Genomic DNA, 20,149 nt, shown 5'->3' on the forward strand with positions numbered 1-20,149 from the left:
AATGTTTTTTATTATTATTCATTAGAAAAACAATTGGACCAATGCCTTTACCACCAGATTCTATAATCAGAGAAGCAGGAACCAACAGACTATACTTGGTTCTTTTTAAAATGCCTCACTGCAAAATATAGCACTTAACCTTCCATTATAGAGCTTTGTGGTAAGTGCTTTTATATGAAGCAATTCATCTGGTAGCGACGCTATACCTTTAATGAAAAGCACATAAAGCATTGACCAGTGGTATTACCCTGTAATTGTCTGGAAGGCTTTCATAAAGAAACTAATTAGTACTGGCATATTATACGCTCTTTTGGAGTGTATGCAATATTCCTATAACTCAACAATTTATATTTTAGAATAAATATTAAATTTTCTAAATATCAGACCCAGTTTCTATTATTTTCTGTGCATGGAGCAAAGTATAGAAATAGCATTTTGCAAACCATTTAACATTGAGAAAATAATTTCTTGATGCTTATCAGTTAAAGCTCTAGAATATAATGCATCATTAATATCTGATTTGTCCCTAATTACGGCGATATTTTTCTCAGTAAAATTTTTAGAGTAAAATTTTCTCTCTCAACAAAAATTGACTTTCTCTTCTCATAGTGTTGATCCACAAAGCCTGACACCATCTTATTTGCTCAGACTAAAGATTGCTCCATATAAATCACAGTTCTCTTGGAGAATAAACCTTTGAGTTTATTTTTCTACTACAGTATGCCAAAAGAGATGTCCTTTATACTATATATTCAATACAAGGTCAAATATTCATTTTTTTTTCTGTCAAGCTAACTTACCAAACCAACAAATATTTAAAGGATGTGTGCTGTATTAAAGGAACATGCTAGGCTTACCATTTGGTTAAAGAGCTAAGTAAAAAATGTTCAAGATTCAAAATACATATGGGAGAAAATGTTATCATATCATATTTGACTAGTTTTTTACTGAGACATACAATAGAAGAAAAAATATGTTGTAAGGAAGAAGAGGTCATTGTGGTTTGCGTAGTCTAGAAACTTGACTGAGATTTTGAAAGGCTAGAGTTTTACTTCGAGGAGGGCATGCATTCATTTTAATGGGAGTAGTAGGAAGAAATAGAGACAGAAAATAATTTAGAAAGTTGTCAAAAAATAAGGCTTAAAATACAGTGTGAGAAAATAAAGAGAATTAATGCAGAATACATTATAAGATCTGGTGAACTAAATAAAAAGGGAGTCAGTCCCACTTTTTAGTTTCTATCTCTTTTTCTTTTTTTAACCATCAATCATTCAATGATCAAATGCTGCAGGTTGTCACCAAACTGCAAGGTAATCAATGAAATGGAAATCTGCAGTAAGAATAAATAGAGGGGTTAAGGACATGGTTTTTGCTTGCTGAAAGTTTAGTCTGTGAGACAAGAAGGATTTAGCAAACATGTCAGTGTAAATAAGCTGTGTTAACTTAAGAATTAGGAGTACAGAGTCTAACTATTACTAGAGTATAAGGAAAGGAGAAAACGATAGTCTGGATTGGTATAACAAAATACATCCCAATATGTATATAAAGATTTGAAAGAAACAGAAGAATAGCCTAAGAAGAGATTCCACAGAGATGCTATAAATACTTTTTGCATGATTATTTGATTTGTGTCAAAGATCTTAGGGGTATCCTATCTAAATCTTTGTTTTCCTCTTGAAAGTCTGGCAAAATATTTCAGGGCTGAGGAAGGTCATATTGATGATTGTCATGTAAATTCTTATACTTAGTTTATATTAATTGATTTATTTTTAGTTCTAGTCATCAATAGATTTATTGACTATCAACTCGAGCCCTTCTGTTATTTAGAGTTTCCTATTTGGTACTAAGTGTGTCAGCTGGTTTGATGATTTTGGTAATTTTATTTATTTTTAACCTGTTTTTTTACCCTGTATGATGTAATTGAGACAAATCTACCTAATTTATAATCATAGCATTTGAAAAAGGCAAGGAGCTTCAAAAATCTTCTATTTCAGCTCCTTCATTTTTCAAAAAAATAAAATGGAATTTTGAAGGGGCTGATTGATTTGATCAAGATCACTCTGCTAGTTGGGGACTCTTGTCTTCTGTCTCTGTGCACCTTACTTTATTTTGTCTGGGAGACAGAAACCAAAATGAAGAGAGATCACTATATGTAGTCTTCAACATAGCCAAGTATAGTTTTTATAACTAAATGTTATGCCTTACATGACTGGTCATAGCTGAGTATTTTAGTCCATGTCACAGCCTACCACTGCTGACCCACACAGACACAGATATATATGGAAATATCTAAGGAATATTAAACATAATAGCACATAGAATAAAGAGAAGTTTCTTATAAAAAACCATACATTTGTTATTTTTAAATTTTCAAATCAATACTACTTCTTAGTAGGCACTGATTTTTTAAAAAATTTTTTTACTGATTTGAGAGACAGCAAGCAAGAGATCAATTTGTTGTTTGACACTTATTTATGCATTCATTGATTGATTCTTGTATGTGCCCTGACCAGTGATCAACCCTCAACCTTGGTGTATTGGGTCAATGCTTTAACCAGCTGAGCTACTCAACCAGGATGGCACTGATTGTGTTTTGACCTCTTGTTAAAAATTTTATTTGCTGACTGGCTTACCAGCTGAATTTCACTGACTGTCAATGACAGACAAATACCGTATGATCTCACCTATAAGAGGAATCTATGAACAAAATAAGCTAATGAACAAAATAGAACCACAGGCATGGAAACAAGGAACAGACTGACAGGGACCAGAGGGGTGGAGGGAGGGAGATAATGGTGGAAAGAAAAGGAAGGGACTAGTCAAGGAACATGTATAAATGATCCACCCATGGACATGGACAGCAGTATGAGAATTGACTGTGGGAGAAGGAGTAGGCATGGGCAGAGGAGGGGAAAGGGTGAAAAATTGGGACAACTGGAATGGAATAACAATAAAAAATTTTTAAAAACACTAAATATATATAAAAATATTTGCAGACTAAGTAAACCATTATGAATCATTACTATTTTATTGTTTCTGCAAAACTCAACCTTCACTTTGGCACTGTTTCCAGTGTTACGTATTTATTCATGTATACTTATTTCTCAGTGACATCACATGAAACTTAGTTGACTTCTGTAGCCAGAACAGGAGTGAGTCATTAGAGGATTCAGTTATTAAAATTCTTAGAATTACTGGGAGAAAAACTATATCTGAGTAGAAGACTTTTCTTATGTCTTGGTTAAATGTATAGATATGGGAAATGTTTGACTGAATTTTGTTTTCCTCCTACAAAGGTGAGACATTGAAAAAAATCCTCTCTTGTAGAAACTAGTAAACCTCACAGGAAATATGAATCTGTTTTTTTTTTAAATAAAAAACTAAATTACCAAGTTTTGGTAGAGCCCAACAGTAGATATGATAACCAGTATTTGGCACATTGTAGGGTACTTAATAAATAATTGATGACTAAATCCAGTTTCCACATTCAAATTCTATTTTAAAACATCTTTTGCTAGTGGTTTTAGCCAAAATATATGTGTTAATGGTTGAATACATAAATATTCTGCTTCTCTTTGACATAGTTAAATGTTTACTAATCCAAATTTTCCAAAGTAAAGCTTACATACTGTGAGAAATCCAAAGGCTCGAAAACTTTTACTACATTATATACAATTAGTGGCTATAACTCTGACAGTGTTATTGTTAATTATCTTCTTTCATGGTGTTCAGTTTTTCTGGGACTTTGGGGGCCTTTCTTAATGATGAAACATAATGAACTTTTTATTGAGTAGTATATTAAATACATCTGCCCAAGTGCTTAGCTTTGGAGAAATTGTATCCAAGGAGATGGAAAGAAATGATATATCCTCAGACTTCTCATTTGTTCTTATGTATTTTAAATGACCTGGATTTTTAATTCTTAATATCAAAGAATTCTTACCATTACTGTAAGGCAACCACACTAGGAATTTTAATTTCCTAGAGAGAGAGTGAGAGAGAGAGCACTGTTCTGATGGTTTGGTGGCTTTGGAATCTCTTAGATTACACAGGCTAGAAATAGAGATGATACGTTTTTCAAAAGATTATTCACAATACAACAAAAGGAAAGGAAATTACATCAACAAGTCTGAAGGGTCTGTTCCTTAAATCAAAGTCTTATAGATTGAATGTAAGTTGCCTTTTTTGTTTCATTCCTGTTATATATCCATGGGAATGTTTTCAATGTTCCATTCCAGGAATCCTGTCAATAAGACCTATCGGTGACTTCCATAGAGTTATTTTGTGCTGGGGGCTAAAATACCTGCTTCCCATCAATATTCTACCCTATACCATTTAAGCCAGATTCTTACAAGGACAAATTAATAATTATATATAAGATAAATCTAATACCTCAAAATCAACCCTAGCAGGCTATTTCTTTCCATTTTCATAACATGCACGTTCTTTACCCTAAAAATGCCTGTGCTATTAAATGGATATTGCTGATAACAGAAATAATTTTAAAAATTAGTTTCTTTAGATATGTGTTCGGTATCTATCATTTAGATACCATTGTAAATGGTATGGAGACTTGTAAGTCAAAGTTCTTATGTTCCTATTTCTCCCACTGCATTTTGCTTCTCACTTAAGTCAATCTAGTTTGCAACCAAGTCAACTGAATGGGGTGTCCATAACTCCCTCAGAAACCTATAACCCAATAAAGTAAGAGGTCAGCTTATGGGTTCCCTATGTATTGGAAGCTAAACTTAATTAAAAAGCCCACAGAAAGACTCAATTAAATGAATTTTGAAACACTTAAATAAAAAATTTGTTTTATTTCAAAAATATAATTTATGAACAAGTTTAAGTTTTTTTCTCCTTTGATACTGAAATTGAAAGAAAATGTTGAGTTTTTTTTTTACCAGTATTCATTGGCTCTTTTTTTACTATGACATGTCTAAGATTCTATCACTTAGAAACCAACAAAACAAATTAAATTAAGAAATATATGTTGATTCACTATCTTTGAGGTATTTTGCTATTATATTTCCTGCCATATACAAATAGCATCCTTCTTCATGATTTCCAGAAGATTCCTTGCCTTTATATTTTAGTTTTCTATTATTGTTTCCAATGTACAACTTGTTTGTGACTTAAATTCTTATTATAATAAAGGAATATATTGATACCACTCCTTAAAAATATTCATTTTAAACAGAGAATAGTACTATCATAATTTTAAGTAAGAACAGTCAAATATATTGACTAATTGGCTTCCAAGACTTTTCTTCAAATATTTTGATAATCAGGTTAATTAATCTATCTACACTTTACAAACAATTAATTAGTCCCCTAAGATACAAAAAAATCAGTTGCCACTACAAATGCCAAATTTATAGTATTTAGTAGGTGAGGTAGAAAGGATTTTAAGAAATAACTAAAGATTAAAAGTCAGAGAGCTTATATTTTAAAAGATGTTATGCTTTCAGGAAACTTCCCATGGCTTTTGCAAGTGTTTAGCTGGTTTTGATGGGCTTATAGTTTTGTAACAATGCTTTTATAGTTTAATTATTATCCAAGAGTACATATATTTTATCATGTAATTTATAATATTTGAGTTTGATGGAAGATAAGTCATGTCCTCAACTCGAAGATGAGACTTCCTTAATATTTTCTCAAACACTGTACCCCTTATTTTCTCAAGAGATTTTTATTACATTTCCCAGGAAAACTTATATATATTTTATGGCAATACAGGTAACAACTAGTATTTTTGTATATTATTAAGCAATTTTATTTTATTTTTAAAAAGATTTTATTGGTTTATTTTTGGAGAGAGAGGAGGGGAAGGGGAAGAGAGAAACACCAATGTGTGGTTGCTTCTCATACACCAACCCTGGGGTCCTGGCCTGCAACTCAGGCATGTGCCTTGACTGGGAATAAAACCAGTGAACCTTTCACTCACAAGCCAGTGCTCAATCCACGGAGCCACACCAGCCAGGGCTGATTAAGCAATTTTAAAAATTCTGCTATGAAAGGAAAACCTCCTAGCTTTTAATGTTGGCATTTGAAAGTCTGAACAAGGCTCATACTTTTCATACTATTTTCTTCTGTCCATTGTTTACCTTTTCCTATTTTGTAAACTCAGGTATAAGCTGGCACTAAATGACACTTTTAGTGATTAATGACTGTGTTCAAGAAATAGCAGAATAGCAAAAGGATTGAAATTTCACAAACTTATGTTGAAGCCCTATATAAACTATAAAAATAATGTAACTATTGTGAGTTTTAGACACTAATTAAATTTTCTTAACTTCCTTTGAATCTTTGTCTCTCTAAGAATGTGAAAGACGTCTTATCTTTAGAAAAATACATATATATCTGCATGTATACTGAAATGTATGTATATAACTTTTTTAGCAGCTGTGCCTCAACGTTCTTATGGCCAATTTACTGAAGATTCAGAATCCCTGATCTAGAGGATGTTGAGATTTTACTTATTTAATTTTTTGTTTGTTGATATTTTAGAGAAAGAAAGAGAGAGAGAAAGAGGAAGGGAAGAGAGAGACAGACAGACAGAGACATCAATTTGTTTTATCACTTATTTATGCATTCATTGGCTGATTCTTATATGTGTCCTGACCTGGTATCAAACCTGCAACCTTGGTGTATCAGGAAGAGGAAGAGGCTTTAACCAACTGAGCTACCCAGCCAGGGCCAAGGATGCTGAGACTTTAGAGACAAAAAGTCTATTTAATGAACTTATGACAAGGAACCTCCTCTTATCCAAATGAGGCATGCTTCCAATGTAAAAAGATGATCTTCATTTACTTTCTAATAAAAATAATCTTCTAATCACTAGTGCAACTGTCCAGATAGAGCCTATGCTAGCTCAGGTAAAATTCTTTTTCTTTAACAGAATAAGTCCAACTTTTATCCTTCCAATTTAGGACAATTGTTCTCTCAAATATGATTATAATTATGTCATTATACTTCCAATAAACAAATGTATTTTGAGCACTGACACTATACTTGATATAATTTAAGCACTGGTGCATTGCATAATATATATCCTTAAAACCAAAATTTATGGTTTGAGGGTATCATTTGAATAACCTATTGGTAAATCATCCAAATATTGTGAAATTTGATAGCATAATAACAGTATCTAATATCTTCAAGACAAAAATGACTAATAATTTGATATCATTAAAAACGATTACTTTCATTATTATAAGCACAATTTAATAAGTTATTTGCATGTAGAGAGGAACCTTTAGAACTTATGGAGAAGGACACATTCTCTGTCCCCTTACTAGATAATTTTTTGCCTTCTTTTTATTATTTTCTTAATATTTATAGTTTATTCTCTTATATATGTACTTAACTCATACAGATGAGTACTGACAATCCATTTCTTCCTTTATACAGAAAAGAAATCTTTAATATCAAAAATGTTATAACTAATTGTTAATATACTGAGAATGGTTTGTGTGAAATCAATGTAACCTGACTGCTAAGGAGAGTAGGCTAGAATGTGTATGTGCGTACAATGACCACTACACTGTACTAGTCAGGGGGGTGGTAGACACCCCTGGGTGAGCACGTGTACTGTTGGCCATCACATTCAAAATGACTGAACAAGTAGAGCAACAAATCTTGTGTTAAGCTTGAACATTCCTCCACGAATACTATTGAGATGATTCAGAAGGTTTTCATGGATGATGCAATGAGTGCAGCACAAATAAAGGTGTGGCACAAACACTTCAAAGATGGTCAAGAATCTGTGATCAATGTTCTAGAAGGCCTGCAACAAGCAGAACACTTGACAATATTGAATCTATACAGGCTGCAATCAACAAAACTCAGCGACTGACAGTGCAAGAACTAGAAGCTCATCTGGGAATTCAAAAACTACTGTGTCGAAGATTTTGATGCAGGATCTTGGCATGAAATGTGTTGTGGCAAAATTCATTTTGCGGCTTCTGCTACCAGAGCAAAAGGAACATCATACTGCAGTTGCTAATGACTAGATTCAAACCACTACCAATTAACCAGATTTCCCCAAGAAGGTCATAACTGAAGCTGAATCATGGTTCTATGGCTATGATCCAGAAATGAAGGCCCAGTCGACCCAATGGAAGTCCCTTGGTTCTCCATGCCCAAAGAAGGCTTGGCAAAGTCACAGCAAGATCAAGACCATGTCAACTGTGTTTTTTGATTAGGAAGGTGTCCATCATGAGTACGTCCCTCCAGGCCAAACAATTAATAAGGAGTACTCCCTTAATGTTTTTCATTAGAAGTGATATGATATGATGAGAATGACCTTAGCTATGGGCGACGGATGATTGGCAGCTTCATCACGACAATGCACTCATTCATGTATCACATGTATCAGAGATTTTTGGCGAAACATCAAATCACCCAGGTGAGTCAGCTGTCCTACAGTCCATATTTGGTGCCATGTGACTTCTGGCTTTTCCCAAACTAAAATCAGCTTTGAAAGGGAAGAGCTTTCAGACCCTCAATGAGATTCAGGAAAATATGACAGGACAGCTGATAGCGATTCCAACAAAGAATTCTGTGGAGCACTTTGAACAGTGGGAGAGATGCTGGGAGAACTGAGTGAGGTCCCAAGGTGCCTACTTTGAAGGGGCTGAGGTGTCATTGTTCTACATACAATGTTTCTTATATCTTCTTCAATACATTTTTCTATTTTGCATGTTACATGGCTGGATGTTTTTTGGACAGAAAATATATATTCAAGTTTCTGCATTGTGATCTATCTTAAATATGACAAGCAAATACATTTGAACACTATCCAAAGTTCATAATTAAAAACAAATTATCAAGGGCAAGTGTTGATAAACCTTTAGTATAAAAGGCCAGATAATAAATATTTTCAGCTTTGTGGCAACATGCTCTCTGTCACAGTTACTCAACTCTACCATTATAGATACAAAGCAGCAATAGAGAATAAGTAAATAAATGGGCGTGGCTGTGTTTCCATAAATCTTTATTTATAAAAGTAGGTAGAGGGACACATTTGACTTACAGAGCATCATTTATTGACCCTGATATAAAGACATGACAGAAGGGCACAGGAACTGAACTGAAAGAGGTCCTGCTGGCCAGGACTAGAGCAACATGAGCAACAAAATACGTAGAGATAGCACTGGATTATAACCCAAATAGTAAAATAAACATCAATGAGTACATAGTATTTTAATAAATAATTGGATACATATGTGGATGATAGACATGTGAAGGACTAGGGACAGTTCTTTCTTACAAAAGAATTTGAATGAACAAATGTGGAAGGATGACAGAAGTAGACATTCAGCATTTGAACTTCAAAGTAATAATTTTTGAAAGCACTAGGTATGCTAAAATTAGTGGGTAGAAATTTGAGTTGAGACAAGTAATTTATGTAATCTAAAAGTATCTCCACCAAGGTGAAAATTTAAACTTTCTGCAGAGAAACTCAGCAGACCACCTTAACTAAGTGATCAAGTTAAACATCACCAGTAATAAGAAATATTGACTTCATGCACCTGCTGATATGATGCACTGAAAAAGGCACCTCATTTCTTTTATATTCTTGGCATTCTCCACAAAAACGCATGACCTCAATGTAATCATGAAAAATACAGTGTGGGGATCTGTATTAGATCCTGCAAGGGAAAGGGGATATTAGTTAAAACTGGAAAAATATAATAAAGCCTGTACTGTAGTTAATAGTATAGTACCAATGTTAATTTTTGGTTTTGATGATTTCTAATAATTATTTAAGATGTTAACAGTGGGGGAAGATGGATGAAAGGCATGTGGAACTCTCATTATCATCTTTTATAAACTTCTGTAAGTTAATATTTTTAAATTAAAAAATTTAAATTATTTTTATCTAAAAATATCTTTTATTCAATTATATAGGACATTATTCCAGAAAAATATTAAACAATAAAACATTGTTTTTGTAAACTTGATGTTAGGTATAATTTTAATAAATTATATATATTAACATGTTCACATGGTTATTAGAAAAGTACACTGATTTTTAAGGACTACAAACCTAGTTTCTGTAACAATTCAAAGGTGCAACCTAATTTAATATTTTAGTCTTAAGACAGAATGACATAATAAATGTGGAAACCTTTTGAGATATCGACACCTTTAAACAGGCCATATATTAAATTCTAAATTACGATGGTGAATATTTTGTGTCAAATTTAGGCTCCTGGGTTGAATAGTCCTCAAAGACTTTCACTTAAAACATTTTAAAGTCTGTTTTGTTTTTAGCCTTATGAATTTGAATGCATTAAAAGCATGAGAGGTTCCCACAACCCCCAACCTGGAAATTTGAGACTAAATTTTTTCATGTTATTATTAAAGTAATTCTTCACCTTGGCTATATTATTTATACTGCTGGCCCAAATATTTAAAATTTCTACTGAAAATCTGGAAAAAATATATCCAACTTATGTCTGGCTAGATATTGCAATATGCATTTCCAATTAGCTACTTTAGCTGGATTTATGAGAAACAAAACTGGATGAAATAGAGGAACATTTAGCTTTATTTTTCTAGGTAGTGTCAACTAATTGATAACATACCATAACAGTTTTTCAGGGTCACCTTTGCCAGAGCATTTTAAAAGTCTATGTAGTCATCAGTTCCCTCGTTCATTATTTATATTACTCAGTTTGGCAGAGGATTTGGATGAGACTGTACTTTCTAGTTAGAGAAGAAATAAACAGAATGAAGCTTTTCTAAGTGCAAAGGTTTGCTTTGCTGAAAAGAAAAGCAGGATGGCCACAATCACAGTAGGAAACAGACCTGGGGATAATTAGATGAGGCCTATGCTTTATGGAAGTGGAGTTCAAATAGAAGGTTAAATCCACTGGAACTGATTCAGTAAAGAAGCTGATGTTGCATGAGCATTGAGTGAAGAAGTACCAAAATTCACCTGAGATCTTCGACATTCCCAGAACCCATTTATATCCCCAATTTGTAGGATCTGGTATTAATGACAGAGTGTTAGGCAGGCACTCTGTGCTGGGCACTACATACTGGGAACTGTGGTAGCTGTTTCATGTACATTTTCTCATTAACACTCATCAAATCTTAAAAGGCGGCTTTTAATATCTTCTTTGGGTAGATGAGTAATCAACCATAGAGAGGTAAGGTTACTTGCTAAAGTCACACATCCCAAAGCTCACTCTAATGTTCTGAAGTATTCAGAATGCTGCCCACACTATTTATTCTTATTTCTTCTAAGAAAGAAATTAGAAAATTTTCTTCTTGGTCTCCACAGATTGCAGGATAACTAAACCTTTGTTGTGCTGAGTTCCTGATAGCAACAGTTATTGCTTCTGCTGTTTAGATCTCTGAGGACCGTTAAAGGGTCCCTTGGGATTTGCAGGTGCATGTGATGACCCCGTATCCCACTGCTGGTTCTTTTTTTCTTTTTTTTATTCTGGTAATTCTTTATCCAGATGCAGAAATGAGAGCCAAGTTCAACTTAAATGCTAAAATTGCAATAAGAAAATACAGACCACACATCAAATGACCAAACTTCAAACATATGCTATGATTAAAGATTAAGAGGGAGATCTCAGGAGTCAGACTTCCTAGGTTAAAATCTCAGTTCCAACACTTCATAATGTGCGATCTCTGGCCAACTTCTTCAACTTCTTTGAAGTTACGTTTCCTGGTCTATAAAAAGGATTCATGATAGTATTAGGTTGGCCAAAAAGTTCGTCTAGTTTTTTTTTTTTTTCCTTACGATGACTCTAGTAAATGCTCAGTTGTCTTTAACTTCATTTGAATCAATTTTGTTAGATTGCATTGTGACAGCTGTCATACCAGCATGCATTTTATTTTTTTATTTATTTTTTTTAATTAATTTATTTACTTTTTAAATACATTTGTCTCTGCCTTCCCCCTACCTCTTTCCCTTGCCCCCTCCCACCTTCCCTCCCTCAGCTCTTCCCCTTTGGTTTTGTCCATGAGTCCTTGCTATATGTTCCTTGACTTTCCCCTTCCCTTCCCTTTCCCTGGCCCCCACCCTTCCCTCTTGTCTCTGTTGATTTCTTTTCCTTTCAGTGTTGCTGGTCATATTTTCCTTGCTTCTTTGCATTGTTGGTTAGGTTCTGCTTATAGGTGAGATCATATGACTTTACTCCAAGAAGACAAACGATCCAATCAAAAAATGGGCAAAGGACCTGGGCAGATGCTTTTCTAAGGAGGAGATACAGAGGGCCCAGAGGCATTTGAAAGGATGCTCTGCATCACTAGCCATCAGAGAAATGCAGATCAAAACCACCATGAGGTACCACCTCACACCGGTCAGAATGGCCATCATAAACAGATCCACAAACAACAGGTGCTGACGAGGCTGTGGAGAAAAGGGAACCCTAGTCCACTGTTGGTGGGAATGCAGACTGGTGCAGCCACTATGGAAAGCAGTGTGGAATTTCCTCAGAAAGCTGAAAATGGAACTGCCTTTTGATCCAGCGATTCCCCTGCTGGGACTATACCCTGAGAACACCAAAACGCCAATACAAAAGAACCTATGCACCCCAATGTTCATAGCAGCACAATTTACAATAGCCAAGTGTTGGAAGCAACCTAAATACCCATCAGTAGATGACTGGATCAAAAAATTATGGTACATATACACAATGAAATACTACGCAGCAGAAAGAAAAAAAGAAGTACTAAACTTTGCCAGCATGCATTTTAAAACAACTTATCAAAACTGGTGAATTTTTGAGCAGCCATTTTAATATTGAAGATAAAAGAAAATATGCAACATTTTGATGTTATTATGCTTTATTATATAAAGAAAGGTAAAAATGCGGCTGAAATGCAAAAAAAAAAAATTCTGCCTAGTATGTGGAGAAGGTGCTGTGACTGATCAAACATGTCAAAAGTGGTTTGCAAAGTTTCTTGGTACTACTGACATTTTGGGCAAGTAATTCTTTTCTGTGGGGCTGTCTTATGCTTATGTGGGGATGTCTTAGCATCACCCCTGGCCTCCACCCACTAGAAGTCAATGCCAAGAGATAGCCCACATACTCAAAATATCCAAGTCAATAAAGTTATTGGTGAAAATGAAAAATATTTCTTTATTTCATGAAAAAAAAACTAAATGGACTTTTTAGCCAACCCAATACTTCATAGGGTTGTTTGAAATTTCAATGAGTTTTTAGTTTCAAAATCCTGAGTCACTGGTTAAAACCTGGTAAGTAGTTAGCACTCAGTAAATGTTACCTCCACTATCATTGATCAAAGTAGTTTGGGTTTACAGTCCTGCAATTGCAGTAGGCACTAACCTCCCCATATCAGCATGTAGGGTATATTTCCTTCTGGGACCAAATTCATCCCTTCTTGGCTCTCAGAGCTGAGTTCACACACACGGAGAGAAACCTTTCCAGAAACCTCAGACATGTAATTGTCTCACCGCTTTCTGCCCTCCAACCTCACCCTGAGCTGGAACATTGTGGAGACATTACTAGGAAGGACAGGATTCAAGTCAAATGTGTGGCACAGAAAATATGTTCTGTATAAATTTAGAGGAATGGTGTTTGGTGATCAGGAAAGACTTCAGGAAGGACTGGAAGGTGGTCTGGGTGTTGGAAAATCCTTTGGATTTAGTAACTGAGCATCAGGGAGACGATGCTAGCTGGTGGATAGGCCACTGCAGGTAGTTATGTATGCAGTTTGGGTAATTAAACGCAGAGCACTAATACCCCATCAGAGGGGATAGAATGAAAGCTGGAATTTGGTCTGTGTGTGGGTCAACAAGCCATGTGCCCTGGCACAGATGTCCCCTGAGGAAAGAGTTGTCTTTCCCTTCTTACCAAGTACCTTGGGTTTGCCAAGCCTTGTCACTGGGCTGTAACCATAATGGGAGTCTCTTTTTTTTTTTTTTCAGAGTCCCACAGTGATGCTCTATAATTAGTAAACCGTAAAAATTACCATTTTAAGCTCAATTCTGAGAGAGAAAAGAAGCACTATTAATAGTCATTGCTACATATCAGACACATACAAACACTGCCCCAGGCAATCCAGAACACTTGTCACTTTACTTATAAGCTGCTGGGGAGCACTTAAACTTTACCTGGAAAACTAGATTAGCCTAAAGTAGTCATGTTAGTAGGTGGCTGAGTTTATTCCTCTTCACATGGGGAAGTTGAAGATATTAAGTAGAAAAAGACTCTGACCTGAACTCAACTTAGAAAAATGATATTAAAGAAATTTGAAATCTTTACTTTTCTTCTTATCCTTCTTAAGGTGTTTTACAATACCAATGCATCTTTAGTGACTCATAAATCTTTTGCTTTAAAAAACTCTTGTTCTTAATTTTCTCTTTTGCTTGATCAAGTCACATTTATCTTAAAGTATGTTTATTCGGGTTCAAATAGGTTTTTTTTGTTTAACTTTATGACAAAGGTATTTTTCTTAAATATTCATTTCATTCTGAAGTAGAAAAACATTGAGTAAAGATTAGCAACTAAAAATGGAAAGAAAGAATCAGACAATAGATAATTCTTTAAAGAGCTAACCCACATTTTAGACCTACACATGTCCTTCACATGTTATTTACCTTTTACCTTAAGCCTTAATGGAGGCCAACATCCTCAACTACTTTTGTAATTCATCAGTGAGCATTTAGGAAGACCCATTCACTTTTTCATTTTCTTATGGTGTGCTAACCCTCATTGGAAACACAGGGAAACAAAAACACTTTGTCCCCGAGAGTTTGAGATATAACTTGGGAGAAAAGATAAATCAGTTAGTGAAGTATGAATGTTGTAAAAAATACAAGGTTACATAGCTTAAAATGCAAATACAAAAACTGAAAGAGATATGAAGTAGAGAAAAAAGATATAATTAGTATTTGAAAGAAGTCAAATCTGAGCCTGCCTAGATGGGACAAATGGGCATATATTTATTGGTGACAATAAACCCATTTCAGGCAGGAGAGAAAATGAACGCAAGGACATAGGTGGTTATAAATTTCAAAAGAGCACAAAAATGATCTTGCTCGTTGTGAAGAGATATTTATTTATCATGTTTATTTAACAATCCTAATGACTAAAGCTGAGAGATAATTAAGGAAGAAGGATAAGAGCTACTTTGTTCCAGAATTTATAGATTTCTAAGGGATATCTATAATTATAAGAGGAGAATGATTTCTTTGGGAGTTTTAAGTTGCTCCTTGACTTAGAAACATCATATAGGTTTTCAGTTCAAATTGACCTGAGCATTCAAGAGAAGTTGAGCACAGTTTCTGCGTGTATGGTGATAAGGTGAAATTAGCAGTGGCCCCCGGACGAAACTCAGGTAACTGCCGCTGCTGGTGGTGTGGGCCTGTTAAATTTTAGTAAATTCTGAGTGACTAGCTGGCAGTAAACACAACTGAATTTCATTTGTACAGAAATGTGTTTTTTTTTTTTATTGAAACTAAATTCTAAGACTAAACAAGTTAGAAGTCTCCAAACCATTTAACGCTCTTCATTTCCTAACTTGTATCATTAATTACATAATTACCCCCATATATCAAAATTTTTCTTATTATGCCACTGATGTAGATAATAGGCACTAGTTTCCACAAATTTTTCATTCAATCATTCTCTAGCCCCATCATTTTCTAGCTATGCTAACATTATTCTAGTGATGTAAGACCCTTATTACAGTCAGGCCTCTTTTCCTATTGTGAGCTGTAAACCATCTAGGTTCTGCTTCAGTCCCCATATTAGTAATCCATTTGGTAAATAGCTCAAATGTTAATCTTCCTAAAATTGCTTTTATTATATCTCTTCCTGCCCCTCAATTTTTCAGTGGCTCCCCAAAGTGCTATAAAAGGAATAGAATTTATGTGGGTGAAGAGAGTAGTGGGGTTTGATGTCCTTCTCTCAGGTCTAGTCTGATATTTTACATTTTAGACTCTTTATTTTTCTGATTTAAAATTTTTGTCGTTTCTACACATATAGAATTTTTTAAATTTGATTTTCCTTATTTAAATTTTTCTCAATATTGGGTTATCGATATTTTCCCTTGCAATAAGAAACCTAGGATTACAGGTGTTTGTTTATTTTTCACTCTATTTGTCATTTCACTTTTATACTTTGAATTTTACTCTTATTGAATATACATAAATCTATTAACTTGAAAAACTAAACATAATGATGAAATGCAATTAGAGTATTTCAATGTATAGCCAAATGAAAACAAATCAAAACCAGTCCCTTGTATTTGCCCATAATGTGTGATAATGTTTTTCTTTACTTTTACATTTTCTTTAAAAAGGAAATAAACAAGAGAAGTTTTATGAAATAATTTACTTACATTCTTAATGAGTTATGGTACCTTTTCAACTCTCTTCTAATTCCAGAATGCTCAAGAGATCAGTCTGTCAAGCCTGTCAAATCCATTCTGCCTTGGTTGGGAATTGGACTAAAGTCTTTTTATTTCTATGGCTCTGTGGCTCTGTGTGATATATAAAAACAAAAGTAGCCATCATATATGTAACAATGATTATCTACCAGAAACTGTTCCCAGGAGCTTTATACACATTACATCTTATTCTTGAAAACAATCTCAGAAGGTATCCCCATTTTGCAGATATGATACAACTTGGAAAAATTCAGTAACATGCTCTTGAGTGCACTGCTGATATTTGAACTTGGGCTTTCTAACTCCCACAAAATCAAATAGGCTTGATTATCTCTTTCCATAAATCTTAATTATCTCATAGTTTAAGTATTTAGAAAAATCAAGATTTCACAAATTTCAAACTGAAAACTCTTTCTCTTGGAACTACTAAAAGGAGACTTATTTTATTTTTGGTAAGAAACATGTCATCTAGTGCTACATATACTATGGTTTTCACCTACACTATTGTGACAATTCAAGTTTTTGAAAACAACTGTCAGTTCTTGATATGCTGCATTGTAACCTCTTAGCTTAGTCATCAGATAAAATTTCTTAGTCATTAAATTTAAAAACTACAGCAACCTAGAATTGTTTTTTGTTTTAAAGCTTGCCAAATAATTATTTATTGTTGCACATGTCCTTAATGACAGGCTGGGGACCCTACCCATGCTTTTCCAAGTCTGAGTTCTTTGTAGTCCACCACACTGCCAGCTGAAGAAAAGAAGGGGAGGGAGTCATGTATTACGTAGCCTTCTTTTAGCACACACTCCTTTAAATACTGTTATTGCAGCATATACTTTTCTTCATGTTCATCTATTGCTTGATTGGAATATTAAACATAAATCTAATTTATGTCTAAGAGCTCATATGTGATATTAGCAGAGAAGCAGTGTATCAAATTTCTGAAGGGAATTGACTCCATATGTATATCTTACTATGGGGTTATTTGTTTTCCTAATGCATTGATGAGAAAAAGCAATCACCACTGTGTCTACCTATTTTCACCTGCAAAAGGCAGAGTTGGAAGGGAATAGAAGGTAGAGTCAGTAAGTCTGGATCATGGAGAAAAGGCTGGGACTGTGAGGTAAGCCTGAAAAAGATTCTAGAGGAAAGAGATTCTGTACAGTAAGGCACAGGACAAAGGAGAGGAGAAGAGACAACTGCCTAAAACATTAATTTATTCAGTAATTCATTAAAATATATTCCTTTGTACCTGGCCCTCTGCTACAGATACAGGGATGATCAAAAACAGACTCAGTCCCTGCTCTCCTGAAGCTGACAGTCAATTAGAGAGAACAAATTATTTTTAAAGTAATATGGCTATAGTGTAGAAATTAAGTCAGGTGGGACAGAATGAACATCTGGAGCTAAGGTAGGAGTGATACAGCAGTCCAGCAGAGAAAGTGGAGATGGAAAGCCCCTGATGTTGAAAGAGAAGGCTGATCTATCTCTCCTTGGTGCACAGGCCCCAGAAACATCACAAGAAAGCAGAAGTCAAAGAATAAGACGAAGCTTTTCCATTCCCTTCTACCAAGCATCTTCCCAAGTAAAAAGCAGGCCAAAACATACTGACGCCTGGCTCTATAGGTGGAAGCAGTGAGGTGCTGTCTGATTTCTCAGGAAATAAGAGGAACCTTAAAATGATCACATTCATACAGCGCCCAGGTCTTTCTATTGCAATGCACACTGGTGCAGCCCTGTGTTTGCCAGGCTCTCCGCTGTCCCTGCGTTCTCTCAGAGGCTCTCCCTCCTGCAACCAGGCGGCCTCACAGAGCTATCCCTTATGGAAGCTGGGCTTGCGTTGGCATCATTGCTCTGCAATAAGTACCACAAGAGAAAGAGGATAGAATAATACACTCTTCCAGTTGTAGGTAGATGAGAAATATTTCAAATTAATCATGAAAGTTGCTGTTTTGATGTTGTTGACATGACTGTTTAAGAAGCCCCCCAAAATGAATTATGGTCCCATGATATTGTTTTTGTATGTTTATTTAAAAAGATTTATCTGGCAGCACCTAAAATAGAAATTTGTGTGAATAATATAAGTTTATCCTTTAAGACTTAGAATCTGTTTTTACAGTTTTGGAATTGGGCACAATGAACCTCTTGTGATCTCACAATAGTTACCAAATTTAAAAAAATTAGCATATTTCAATAAGAGAATCTTACCATATTTGATAATTAATATAAATAGGGATTTATTTATGCAGTTTGGTTTTTACATGGTAAGTTTTAAAATTAAATTAGAAATCTAACACTAACACTGATTTTATAACAGTACTGCACTTACCTGTTTTGATGAAGCTTTAGGGGACCATAAAGTAAAGAAAATGGTGGTCTTACATAATTGTTTTTGGTTTAATAAATATTATCTAATAATATGCAAGATTAAATAGTTCCTCTTATGGAAGTTATCTACAAACACAGTGGAACTATGCTGAAATATATGTATTTCACTCTGAAATCAATTTTGTTATTGTCTTATAATTTAAATAATGCAAAATGTAAACCAATAGAGTTTATGTTGTCACTCTGCAATCTCCCAGAACTGTGCAGAATATTATGATTTGCAGCAAATCAAAAGGACAAAATGTATTTTTTAAAAAGATTTATTTATTTATATTTAGAGAGGAGGAAGGGAGGGAGAGAAACATTAATGTGTGTTTGTCTCTCATGCACCCCCAACTGGCAACCTGGCCTGCAACCCAGTCATGTGCCCTGACTGGGAATCAAACCAGTGACCCTTTGGTTCTCAGGCCTGTACTCAATCCACTGAGCACATACCAGCCAGGGCCAAAATGTATTTTTAACTCAAATTAATAATTAAAATGGGTATAATTTTGACCTGAGCATAGTACTTTATTAAAATGCAATTCCAAAGTACTCCTTCCTAAACTTTTTTTTTTGCAATTAGCAAAATACTGCTATATCTGCTTAATCACAAGGGTTTGTGAATAAGCCAACAATATAGGATTTAAAACTAGTTAAAATGTTACTAGGGCTGACATAATAAAATGCCAAAAACTGGGTGGTTTAAACAAGAAAAAAACTTATTTTCTCACAGTCCTGGAGGTCAAGGTGTCAGTAGGGTTGATTTACTCTGAGGCCTGTGCCTTTGACTTGAAGAGAGCTACCTTTTCTCTGTGTGTGCAGATCCCCGGGTGTCTTCTGTGTGTCCACATTACTTCCTTTAAGGGCACCAGTTGGATTGGATTGGGGTCTACTGAAAGGGAGTCATTTTGACAATCATCCTTTTAAAGGTCTTACCTCTGAATAAAGTCATATTCTGATGTTGGGATTAGGGCTTCACTGTATCCCAACTGCATTTTGAGGGGATACAAGTCAGCCCTCAATAGTCTTTCTTTTAAAGACTCTTTATTTATTTAATTTTAGAGAAAGGGGGAGGGAGGGAGAAAGAGAGGAAGAGAAACATAAATATCAGTGTGTGAGAGAAACATCAGTTGGTTGCCCCTTGCATGCCCCCAGCCAAGGACCGGGCCTGTAAACCAGGCATGTGCCCTGACTGGGAATTGAACTGGTGACCTTTTGGTTTGCAGGCTGATACCAAACCCACTGAGCCACACCATTCAGGATTGCCCTTAACATTCTTGAAGTATTTAAAGGGTTCTTGTACAGAGGATATGAACAAACTGTTTATGTTCATTAAACTCAACACTGGCTAGCTGGAGTTCAAAGGCTTCAGGAAAAAAAAATTAAATGAAGG

The 20,149-nt window shown here is 34.8% G+C and overlaps 1 protein-coding gene across 8 annotated transcripts in view; it reads left to right on the plus strand.

The window, feature by feature from the left end:
- The window catches only part of NRXN1 (neurexin 1), a 1,065,318-nt gene that overhangs the window by 902,274 nt on the left and 142,895 nt on the right, over nucleotides 1-20,149 (plus strand). The gene's annotated exons all lie outside the window — the stretch shown is intronic.

Source organism: Pteronotus mesoamericanus, unplaced genomic scaffold (genome assembly GCF_021234165.1).
Source record: "Pteronotus mesoamericanus isolate MK-2021 breed Mesoamerican mustached bat unplaced genomic scaffold, CSHL_Meso_final contig_291, whole genome shotgun sequence".
Taxonomy (NCBI): Eukaryota; Metazoa; Chordata; class Mammalia; order Chiroptera; family Mormoopidae; genus Pteronotus; species Pteronotus mesoamericanus.